At 38.6% G+C, this 12,554-nt stretch overlaps 1 non-coding gene across 1 annotated transcript; it reads right to left on the bottom strand.

Annotated features, from left to right (window-relative positions):
- Positions 1-8,355: 8,355 nt before the first annotated feature.
- Positions 8,356-8,498, bottom strand: LOC129690937 (small nucleolar RNA SNORA48). Its single transcript, XR_008722390.1, has one exon. It is a non-coding gene; the product is annotated as a small nucleolar RNA SNORA48 (small nucleolar RNA).
- Positions 8,499-12,554: the final 4,056 nt, after the last annotated feature.

Here is a 12,554-nt window from a genome sequence, read left to right as displayed (position 1 = left end):
ATCTATCTATCTATCTATCTATCTATCTATCTATCTATCTATCTATCTATCTATCTCAATATATATATCTATATATATATTGCTTATGGAAACTCTGCCAGTTATTCTTAATTCTCATTGCACTTGTTTCCCTTATTAGTAATATTCTCTGTAACGTTTACCAGGGCATGTGAGTTCCCATTACTGAGCACATCACAGGTGGGGTTGATCTGGAGCCACTGTGTATGCAAATGTTAATTGCTTGACCTTCAAGATCCTTACAAGCAAATTCTCACATATCCAAAATAACTTTGTGCATACCTTGCCTCCCAAATTATCCCTGATTGGCTAATAAATTTGTCTATAGCCTGGGCTGGGAAGAAGAGAGGTAGGTGGAGCAAAGGTTCCTGGGGTTTGGGGGTGGCAGAAGAACCATGAGGAGAGAGAGGAAGAAGGAAGAGAGGAGCAGGTCACCATAGAGTAATAACCAGGAGCACATGGCCAGGAGAGGCTTGTTTTGAGGACAGGCCTAATGAGGCAGAAGCAACCCAAATGGAACATATGCAAGTATTTGTGGGGATTTTGGCTAGGAAGCAGACAAGATAGCTTAGAGAACATATATCTGCCCACCTCCCATGCTTTAAGGTTTATCATAAATCTAACAGGTCTCCGTGTCTTTTATATGGAAAATAGCTGGTTAAGAAATAACTGCCACAGTCATAATTTCCAGTATTAGTTAATACATACAGAATAATCAGTTTTTTTTTACACATTACGCTCCTTAGCCACCCATATTCTAAATGTTTCTGTACTCTCCAGATCCACATATTGAAACCTGATTGTCACTGTGACATTGCAAAGTAGAGCTTTGGGAAGGCAACTATCTCATGACGGTGGAGCCCTTATGGATGCAATGTGTCCTTACAAAAGAAGCTCTGGAGAGCTATCTTGTCTCCTGATTAAAGACATGGGGAGAAGGCACCAGCCATGAACCAAAACATTTACCATCAGTAGACACCAAGTTTTCTGACACTTAGGTTTTGGAATTCCCGATTCAATAACTATGAGAAATCAATTTGTTTTGCTTCTAGCCACTTGGTTTATGGGGCTCTATTACGGTGGCTCAAATAGATTGGTGGAATGTTTCCCTTGAGTGATGTTAAGTATAGCTGTAAGAGATGGAGGCATTTCAATATGCAATTTCTAGGTGTATTAAAAAAAAATAAGCTGCTTAATGGAACAGCAAGGGCTACAAGTTTAGAATATCAAGCATACACCACCAGTTTTGCCTGAAATAGTCTGCAAAGAATAAATCATATTCATGTAGAACATTATATATTTTAGCATTATAATGTCTAATTAATATAAAAATCACTATGTGAAACTATGTTGCAACTGTCACAAAAATCTAAACTATGTGGCTTGTCTTAGCCATCAATTTGAAACCAACCAAGAAACTTATTAAGGGTAGAAGGCTGCAAAACTCATGACCATTTTCTAAGGTCTTGCTAACGTAATTGGAAAAATTGTCACCTATAATGACTAGGAGTGAAGAACACTTAGATTTAAAGAAGTTGGAAAAATGGTTGACAGTTATGTGTTGGCTATATCTTGCTTTATTTAGCAAGATTTCAGAAGAAAGAAATGAAATCAAATGAGAATTGGTCAATTTTAAGCGGAGATGGAAGAAAATAGAACTGAAAAGATAGAGTGTTCCTCTGTTTTTGATCTGTTGCCTAGACTGAGGGACTACAGATTCAAGGCTGGAAAATTCAACATTTTCTGTTTCCTAAACAGCAGGAGTTAAGAAAGTCTCATTCAGAGTGTCCCTCAAAAGTGTCTCATTAAGACTGTTTATGTAGTGGGAGGTAGCCCTTAGACAGCAATCACATGAAAGTTATAGCCTTTTTACTCAAGCTCAGATAGCTCTTGTCAATGTGACAGTGGAGAATAGGCCATGATACCTGCTGTAAAGAAAGTGAGAGCCATCAGGCTGGGGAGAATGTCTAAAGAGATCTTGGGTGTGCTAGCTTTTGGGTAGAACCGGCAGTGCTGGTGAATAGTTAATGACCCATGTTTGTTGGTTGTTTAGGGAAATGTCTTGATTTTTGTGTCTTCTGACTTCCACATTATAAATATACCTCCTTGGTCTGTTTCTGGTTACTGTCATGGTGCCATTAGTTACATGGCCTTGAAAAGAGATGGGCTCACACAAACCACATCAAGAATACCACTGAAAGGAATTAACTGCAAGAAAATAGGCAGTCCATGAAATTTTGGAATCACATTTCCCCCAAAATGGTAAGCCTACATAAACAAGGCTTGTGTGTTTTCTCTTCCCTAAAGTATTCTTCAGACACTTTCATATATGAAAGGGCAGGAAATGAATTGTTTAGCACAGCACCTCTCTGTTTTTAGCTGACACCACAAGGTAATTGGTAAGGAAGATGCTATTAGAGAGCAAATTTATGGTCCAAGAGTGAAATGTGCAGGAGAATTGTTCAAAGAGACCACTTATCCTGGTTTGTACTCCCCATAAAGCAGGGTGTCCTCACACAGATTCCACTGAGCAGGAATATTACTGTTAGCATTTACCAGCAAATATTGATTATTTCCATTCTTTGCTAAATGAACAAAATTTATTGTAGTTATGTTTATCCTACTCTACCATTTTCTACTGTATTTGAGGTGGGAGATGGGAGATGGGGCTTTGTGTGGCTAAAAAGGAGGAAGATTCAAATCGCATGTCCATCAGCAGCCAGCCTGCAAGAACCTGACTAAATATAGTGAATATCATGAAGAGGTCATGGAAGTAGTTAGATACAGTAACTGGATGATTTTGTGGTTATTGTCTCAAAGTAACAGGTAAAGAAACTAGCAAAATATTATGTAATAGGAATCAACAGTTATTTCCCAGTTTCACATCTGTTTGTCTTATTTTAGATATAGAGCCATCTTGTTTTATTAATAGTTGAGTATATGAACTCTCAAATCAAAGACAATCTTTCTTATCTTCTCTTGGGCCTAATGTGACTTCAAATCTGTACAGTACTCTGGTGATCTTTGGGTATGGCAGTAAGTCATTATGAGTCATTTTAATATTATGTCCATTTGGTAAAATAAATGAATTAAGGCCTCCTATAGGTTCTTGGGTCTGTTAACAGTCCTAGGTATAGAGTCTGTCTCTTGGAGTGGACTTTAGGTCCAATAAAAAATGGTTGACCACCAACAATAGCCATCATAAGTCCCCAACCTTCCCTATGAACTATTGGCTGATGAATTAAAGCAATGGTCAGCCATTTTCTTCAGTTGTATACCCACCAGTATATGCACACTGTTCTCCAAAGCATACTTCAAACCCATCATCACAAAGATGGCCTTCATTAAAATCAGTAGGTCACAAAACAAGACAAAAAACATGAATGTGGGTAAAAGATTTGCAAGAATGAAGGAGAAAAGATAGGGGTGAGAATTAAGTAGGAGAGGGTTGTGGGTGGAAAATAATTAGAATTATATGTTATAATCATAAACATGAAATTGTCAAAGAACAAATTTAATTAATGAAAGTGTCATCCACATTTTGGTGAGGATCAATTATATTGCATCTGTACATTAATTGGTAATGTGTCTACTTTTGTTATATCAGTTTCATGAATTCATGCATATGGGATGCTTTTCTTTCTTTTAGTGTCTTCTTCAACTTCTTTATACACCATATTAAAGTTCATGTTATAGATGTAACTTTTTCTCATTAATTACATTTTGAGGTCATGTTGAATACAATTATTTTGCTTATTTCTTCATATGTTTTGTAAAGAGGTTCCTCATTTTTTTGAATGCTAACTTTGTGTCTTACCACTTTGCTAAAATGTTTATTAGATTTATGAGTTTTCTGATGAAGATTTTAGGGCCTTTATAGTATATGATAATATAATCTGGAAAGAGCTAATTTGCCTTCTTCCTGTCATTTATTTATTAAATTATTTTAATTTCTTTCTATTGCTTTTTTTTCTGGCTAGATATTCAAGCAATATATTAGATAGGTATGAGCAAACTAGATTTTTTTCTCATTCTTAATTTAGAAAAATGCTTTCAGTTTTTCCCAGTTCAGTAAAACTCTGACTTTAGGTTTGTGGGTGCAGCCTCTCTTGTGATAAAGTATTATGTTTCATAGGAAGAGGTGCTGAACTTTGTCCAGGGATTTTTTTTTTTTGATCTTGGGATATTTTTTTTCTTCTGGTTTTATTTATGAGTTGTTATGTTTACGTATTTGTGTATGTTGAAACTTCCTTGCTACTCTGCCTGCAACAGTTATGATGTATGATCTTTGAAATGTTTGTTGAGTTGAGGACTTTCAGTCTGTATTATCATTGGAGTTGTTTGGATCAGAACCTGGGCTCTGACAGCTGTGAAAATACAGGTTTGGCTATCGATTGTCAGCAGACAAATGAAACAATCAAGAAATAGTGCAAAATGGGGGGAAAGGAGATATTTATTCAATGTGGCCACATTTGGAAGAGAAACAGTCTTCAGGGTCCTGACATTACAGTTAGATTTAAATGGAGGGTCGGAGGTAGGCATAAGCAATCTAGATCAGTGCGTGGTCCCGATTATCACTGCTGTCTCAGTGCTAGTCAGTCCTGTAAGGTGTAAAAATTTCTCTGGAGGCAAGTTCTTCTGGATGGCACCATTTTCCAGTCTTTTCTTTCTCCCATCACGAGAATCCTGGAGAAATTCTAACTTGTTGTTGCTCACTATTCCAAAAGTCTGATGGCCAAAGGGAAGGGTCACAAGCGTCTTTTTAGAATGTCTTCATTCCTGTCAGAAAAGATAGATGTTCATCAAGGACAATCGTGTACAGTTTTATTTTCTTCAATATCTTTTATTATTCATTCAAATATTTCTTGTGTCCCTACTCAGTTTTCGGCAGCAGATTAATTCTGGCTTTACAGAATGAATTTAGAATCATTCTTGGAGTTCTGATTTAAAGGTGTGGAACATTCAGTGGTGAATCTGTCCAGGTCTCAGGTTTCCTTTGTTGAGAAATTTTTATTTTTGCTTTAATTTCATGGCTTGATGACAATTTATTTAAGTTGTATCCTTGTTCAAACTTGGCAGATTATGTGTGTCTAGAAAAAAAATTCTATTTTGTGTATAGTGTAGGTGCTACTTTTTAACTCTATTTGGGATTTCTTAAGCTTCTACCTTCCTTCTACCAACCTCCCAACACCTTATAAGTAGGAGAGAAAAAAGGTTAGAAGGGAAAGGGGACGGAGGTCTCTTTAGACTTAGGTCTGGCTGGTTAGGGCCAGCAGGTCCTTTGGGGGCAATACCAACCTCAGTCGGCAGGATATCCAGGAGGTGCCTTCTTTCCCCTCCCCCTAAGAGTGCCCTCTCTGGAACCACTCTTGGCTCTGGTACCTATATCCTCTCAGAGTTCTCACAGGTTCCACTAACTGCACCTGGCAAAAGTCACGCCCCTCTCCGAGCTGCATGAGGCAATGGACAAAGCAAAAGCAGCCTCTCACTCTTGGGATTAAAACAAAAACACATTTACATAACATAACTGAGTTTTTAAAAGAACCCAAAACTTCTACTACAGATCAGATACCATGTCATTGAAATACTTTTTCAAAATATTCCTTAAGGATCCTTTGGGTTTCAGTAGTGTATATTACAACCCGTCTATTGCCTCCAACTTCACTAATCTGGGTGCTATCTCACATTGCTTTGTTAGTCTGGCCAAGGACAAGCAAATATTGCTTATCCTTTTCTAAGAACCGGCTCTTCGTTTCATTAATTTCCAGCACAATCTTTATTATTTCCTTTTTATATTTCATGCTTTCTGCTAAATTTGGGTTTTATTCCCCCTCCCCCCCGAGGCCTTGGGTTATGTGATTAGGTTATTTATTTGAGATATTTCTAAGTTTTTAACATAGCTAATAAAAGCTATAAATTTTGCTTTTGGAACTGTCTTTTCTGCATTCTAAAAGTTCTAATAAAAATTGCAATAAAAGTTATGTTTTCATTATTCATTTGATTCTAGGAATTTAATTTGCTCCTTTATTTCTTAAATGACACCCTGATTTTTTAAAAGTCTATTGCTTAATTTTCATACATTTGTATAACTTCTGCACATTTTGTCATGTTGATTTCTAGTTTCATCCCATTATGATAGAACACAAGAAAATATTTTAAATATTTTTTATCTGTTAAGACTTTCTTGAGGGCTTAAAATATGTATGCATTGGAAATATTTCCACAAACTGCTAGGAAGAATGTGTATTCAGCAAATATTGAATAGAATAGTTTATAAATACCTGTTAATTGTAAAATAAAATTTAATTCTGAAGTTTCTTTCCTCATTTGTATGTGTGTGTCTTTGTGTGAAACATCTGGATAATCTATCTCTTCAAGACCATGAAGTATTGAAGTTATACATTATTATTCTACTTTAAAACATTTGTCCCTTTCTGTCAATTTTTGTTTATTTTTTTGAAACATTATGCACCAATATTAACTATATATATTTAAATAGTAATCATATCTTCTTAATGAGTTGTATTCTTTATTAGTAGTGACTTTATCTCTTCTAATTTTGGCTTGAAATCTTGTTTGGACTAGTTGTTCTTTCTCTGCTTGTGGAATTTATTTACTTTGAATTGCATTTTTGTCCTTTCACTCCATTTTTGTTTTACCCTTTCATTGATTGTGAGTTTCACTTCATGTGCCCCTGTCTGGCTCATTTTCCTGTCCTCTCATATCTTCTCTTTTCCCTTGCAATACCCTGCTCCCGCATATAAAGCACACACACCACCACCACCAAAACTTACCGAAGAGTAGAAAACGTCTTATTGTGGAAGCTGTAGATGTCACAGTGTATTCCACAGTATATCCCTCTGCTCTCACATCTTCACTTGCAAGTGTTCATTGCAATGAGTCAGTGGTCTGGTTTGAGATCTCTGGCTTCTGGGTCACCATCAATATTGAATCTTCACTGAGACTCCTTCTGGTTATCCTGTTGTTGCCCTGTGTCATGGAGCTCCTGCAGCTTTGTAACGGCAAGACTGCCCCTTTCACACATCCCAATCACCTACAGATGATTTAAATTTTGGGGCGGGTCAACTCAGAGCCCTGGATCTGGGCCTGGGGTCTAGCTGAAGTGGACAGAGCACATGAGCTCTCCCCTCTTCACACCACCAGCTCTCCAGCACTGCTCCTGCTAGGCCACCCAAATGCCAGCATTGGGAGGAGGCAGGGCCAGCTCTCTCACTTCCATGCCCTTGGGATGGCTGACCCGCACCCATGCCTCACCTCCACTCTCCCAAGTGCTGCATCCTGTGAGGGGCTGGGTCAGCTCTTCTGCTCTCACACCTTTGGGGCTGGCTCACTTGTGCCTTTGCCGTTAGGGCCACCTTTCCTGTGCAGCCCAGACGAGCTTCAGGGCCTGCTCACCTGCTCTCATGACCTGAGGGCCAGCTCTCCCAACTGCTGTAGGTGCTGAGAGGTGAGGCAGGGGAGAACATCAGCCCCACACCCACAACTCCTCATGGCAGATGAGCGATGGGGCTAGCTCTCCCACGATCTTGTCCTTGGGGCTGGCTCACCCATGCTAGAGGTGGAGGTGTGTGTGTGTGTGTGTGTGTGTGTGTGTGTGTGTGTGTGTGGCATCACCTCTGTGCCTGTAATAACCCATGGCAGAGGAGCAAAGGGACAAGGTCAGCTCTTCCACCCTCCCCACCCCTGCCACAAGGGTCTCTGTGGGGCTTAGGACCCACTCTCCTGAATGCTGCCACTGTTTAGATGATGAGGCCAGCTCTCCAGAGTGCCTCATTCAGTGAGGGGCAGGGCCAGTATGCACAGCCTCTGGGTATCCTTGTGGATCACAGTGGCTGCCCTGACCCGGGATAACCCCATATTTTCTAGTGATAATATAAGCCATGGGATATCAACACCAACCCCGTCACTGCATAGCCACGTACTCAGACATGGCCTTCAGTGGCAGCTTGGGCTGGGACCTCACCATGGCTCCAGGTGGCAGGTTAGCTACTCAGAACAGGCTACTCTTCTCCACCCTTCAGTCTCCAGTTCGATCTCTTTTCATTAGGCTCAAGTTGCTCCACTTTTCTCCCTCTCCCTTCTAACCACCACATACTTGCACATTGTGGTGGTTTCTGTGGCAGGCTGGCCACGTGGCTGGTGAGTCCCTGCATGACATCCTCCATCCATGTAATATGGTAGGGCAGCAAGCAAGTGTCTATGGTGCTCCTGTGTCGTAGGCTTGAGGGCAGGTCTGTCTGTGGTTGGCATGGCAGTCCACAGGTTTTTGTCTGTTTTCCTCCTTGGTCCCTGTGCTGCCTGGCTTTGATTTGATTTTTATGAGTCCTAGGCATAAGACAGCTTTGGGCACCAAGCCAAGCATCAAGCTAGGATGAACAAAGGACTTCCATCTACTCTGCCCCTGACTCATATGAAAACACCACCACCAACATGGTGTGTCTTTGCCCATTGCTGGGAGTGTGTGTCTCCTTGTACTCTTAATGTGTAATTTTACCATTAGAGTTGGTTTCCTACAGAAAGCAAAGGGTTGGATCTTGTATTTGAATTTATTCAAGCCAGTCTGAATCTGTTTTTTTTTTTCTTCATAATTTTTCAAGACAGGGTTTATCTATGTAGCCCTGGCTGTCCTAGAACTCATGACTTTAGACCAGGCTGGCCTCCAACATCCACCTGCCTCTGCCTCCCAAGAGCTGGGATTAAAAGTATATGTCAACATTACTAAGACTGTCTGCATCTTTTAATTTATGCACCAAATCCATTTACATTTGTATTCATTATTAGAAATTTTTTCTACTTGTTTCTTTCTTATTCATCTTGGAAGTCTGCTGTTTAATGAGTTAATGGCATTTCATTTTTCCTAATTCTCATTAGTTTATCTAATTCTCTAGTGCAATCTATCATTCTAGAGGTCTGATGAACATGTGCATCTTCCTTCCTCTTCTGCCTATTTTTTACTGTTGGCTTAGTGGTCATTAACTGCTTTAGTTTATGCTTAGAAAAAAGTTTTTATTTCTCCAATGATTTTAAAAGATAATTTTGGTGTATAGTAATTTGGTTGGCATTCAGTCCGTCACTTCTCCCCACACTACCCATTTCTGTTCTTCACTTTCAGCAGTTTTTCAGTGCCTAAATGACATTAGGCCATGTTCTCCTGGATTTCAGAGTTTCTGATGAGAAGTCTGCTGTTAATTGGTAGGTTTGCCTTTCATCCTTTAGAATTCTTTCTTTTATAATAGTCATATTTTAATTAGAATATTGGGTAGGGAGGTTCTTTTATGGACATATTTATTTGGGGCTTTGCATGCTTCTTGTTCTTGGGAATATAAATTTTGCCCAGATTTGGGAAAATTTCTACTTTGATCTCATTCAATAAAATTAAGCCGTGCATTATTTTAAACACATGTCTTTTTACTCAGTAGATTTTATAGAAGAAAATTACAATTGCCAGTTAAAAAAGATGTAAGAACGTAAAGTTTGAAGAAAAGTTGCCTAAATTTCTTATTTCCTGAGGTATCCACTATTAATAACTTTTTATATAACACTCTGGAATTTATGCATTAATAAATGTAAACATGTATATTAACACACATTTTTTAAATCCAAAGAAATCTGTCTCTCTATAATGATACATAAAGATCATTACCATTATTTTTAATAGCTGCATGAATAATTTATATACATTTTATCTTAATTATAACCAAGAGGTTAGAGAGATGACTCAGGGGCTATGGACATTGCTGTTCTTATAGAGGACTGGAGTTTGGTTCCCAGTCCTCACCTTGAGTGCTCATAACTATATCACCAGCTCCAGGAGATACAGTGTTCTCTTAAGGCACACCCACACCTACACACATACACACATGTAGAGAGAGAGAGAGAGACAGAGACAGAGATTCAGAGAGATATAGAGAGACACAGAAACACAGAGACACAGACACACAGAGACACAGAGATACAGAGAGATACACACAATAAAGATAAATCCTTAAGAAATATAACTAAGCTGATTTAGGAGTCTTATTTGCTATGATATATAATACTAAAGTAAATGATCTTGTATATGTTATACCAGAATTTATGAAGAATAAATTCTTGCACACAAGTTATTAAATTATGGTATTAGCTTTTACAACTTTTACAATATTGTCTTTAAAATGGAACATCAAAATATCCTCTCACTAATATGATATGCAAATTTTCTGATATCCTCACCTATACTGATAGTTACTCTTTTTTATTTTCTCTTTACTATCTGAGAAGTGGAACCTGTATTATTACTTTTTTTTTAATCACTGTGACCACATACAGAAGAAACAACTTAAAGGAAAGATATTTGTTTCAGTTATCAGTATAAGAGAGTTTAGTCTTTGTTCCCTGTACCCAGGTACCAGGATTGTTTAGAAGCGGAACATCATCATCACAGGAACATGGCGTGTATGAGGAGCTTCTGCAAAGTGGACAAAAGGCAGAGAAGGCAGGCATTCAGGAAGAGGAAAGGCAAGTAACCTGTTCCCTCCAAATAATTCCAACCCGTCTTCTACTTTTCGTGTTATCTCATATCATCATACTTATGACCTCCAAGGGATTAACCCATTCTTTATGGCAGAGACCTCATGATCTAATTGTCTCTGGAGATACCCTCACAGGCATCTCAGATGTGTGAGTCACTTATCTTCTAGGTAGTTCTTAGTATAATCAGCTCACAGTGAAGATCAACCACTATAAAAATCTCTCTCTCTCTCTTTTTTTAAGTTCCATGTGTTTGAATACGTGTATGTTAAGACAACATTGCTAAGGCATGTAGCTCTATATTACATTTATAACATTTAAGTTCTTTCTGTTACAGGTCCAGTAAGGAATTATAGGATCAGTAAGGAGATGCTCCAGAAGCCAACTGAGATAAATTTTAACTCTATGGGGAGCCAGATATTTTCTATTTCTAGTTGGGGACAGCAGAATCATTGGAAGGAGGAATTGTGAGACGAATATACCACCTACAACATAGCTCTATTAGTCTGATATAGTATTTAGCAGTGGTTGACTGAAGTTTCTGCAAACTAAGAGATGCATGAAAACCTTTTTCTTTTTCTATAGTTTGTCATCTATTCTTTATATATTCATATGTTTGTGTGAATCATAGCAGCAGTGACCTGGCCACTAATGATAAGGGGTGGTATTCTTTGATTCAGGGTGGTGTGGGAGTGGGAGAGAACAGAGCTAGCATGCCCTCACTGAGACACATTATGGGCTTCATTGGATTCCTGGTCAGGGGGTCAGATGGAGTCAGAGGTGCAGAGGCCTAACTCCCAGGCTGAATTACAGCAAGAGGACAAAAGGGGAGTATCTGCCTACTGGGTATTTTGGCATCTGGATGAAACGTTAATTAAAATTCAGTTAAGTGTTAGATTCAAATTCTTGTTTTCTGTTGATGATCTTCATTGACGTCACCAAGACAGAAGATAGACTTGAGAACAACCAAAATTAACAGCGCCTCTTGACCGGTGCTCCGGGAGAATTAATGGATTACAGCCTAGTCAAGATGTCAGGTAACTGATACCTATGACAGTCTTTAGTAGCTACAGAGCAAGATAGGGGAGGACAGAGCAGGCACTCAAAGGTTTATCAAACAGACAGATGCCTTTTGCTGCAGTTGCTAAGGATGATCCTTGTGAATGAATGATATCTATCTTTTAAATGAGTTTTATAGAGAAAAATGTAAGTGACAAAACCAAGCTCTTCTGCTTTATATGCCTACATTTTTCTTGCATTATCAACATTTATTTCTCTAAGAAGAGGCAATAAATGAGTCATGAGCATCACAGTTTCTCTGAGATGGGTCTCACTCTGTTTCCCAGGCTGGCCTAGAACTGATTATGTCACCTAAATCTCAAACTCGGCAGTGGTCCTGCTTCAGTCTCCTGAGTGCCAAGGTTACAGTCACAAGTCACCATGCCTGTCACACAGTCTTATATACACCTATTTCAATACCAGTTTTCACATATGAAAGTATACCTCTAAGCAAAAGACATGACATCAGTCAACCAACCACAGTACATGGAGGTAGGGAAAAATAAAAATTTAATGTTACAAGTAAGATAAGCACTGTCTAAGGTGGATAGTTCAGTTTTTTATTTGTTCTGTGAAATATAATTTCTTCCTGAAAGACTTTTTTTTTTTTTTTTGTTCTTGTTATGATGGAAGAATAGTGCTTTTAAGGGCAGATGGTGAAATTAATGTCCAGGGCAGTGGTTCTCAGCTTTTGAATTGTGACCTCTTCAGAGGGCAAATGACTCTGTCACAGGGGTCATCTAAGACCATCAGAAAACACATGTATTTACATTACAATTTATAACAATAGCACAATTACAGCTATGAAGTAGCAACAAAGCTAATTTTATGGTTGGAGGTTACCACAACATAAGGAAATGTATTAAAGGGCTGAAGCATTAGAAAGGTTGAGAACCACTATTCTAGAGGGTAGTGAGGTGGCTCAGCAATTAAAAGTGCTTGCTGCT

Source organism: Psammomys obesus, unplaced genomic scaffold (genome assembly GCF_907164565.1).
Source record: "Psammomys obesus unplaced genomic scaffold, mPsaObe1.curated_primary_1811, whole genome shotgun sequence".
Taxonomy (NCBI): domain Eukaryota; kingdom Metazoa; phylum Chordata; class Mammalia; order Rodentia; family Muridae; genus Psammomys; species Psammomys obesus.
Note: the sequence above shows the minus strand (reverse complement) of the source record. Positions and strands in the feature narration are given on the sequence as shown.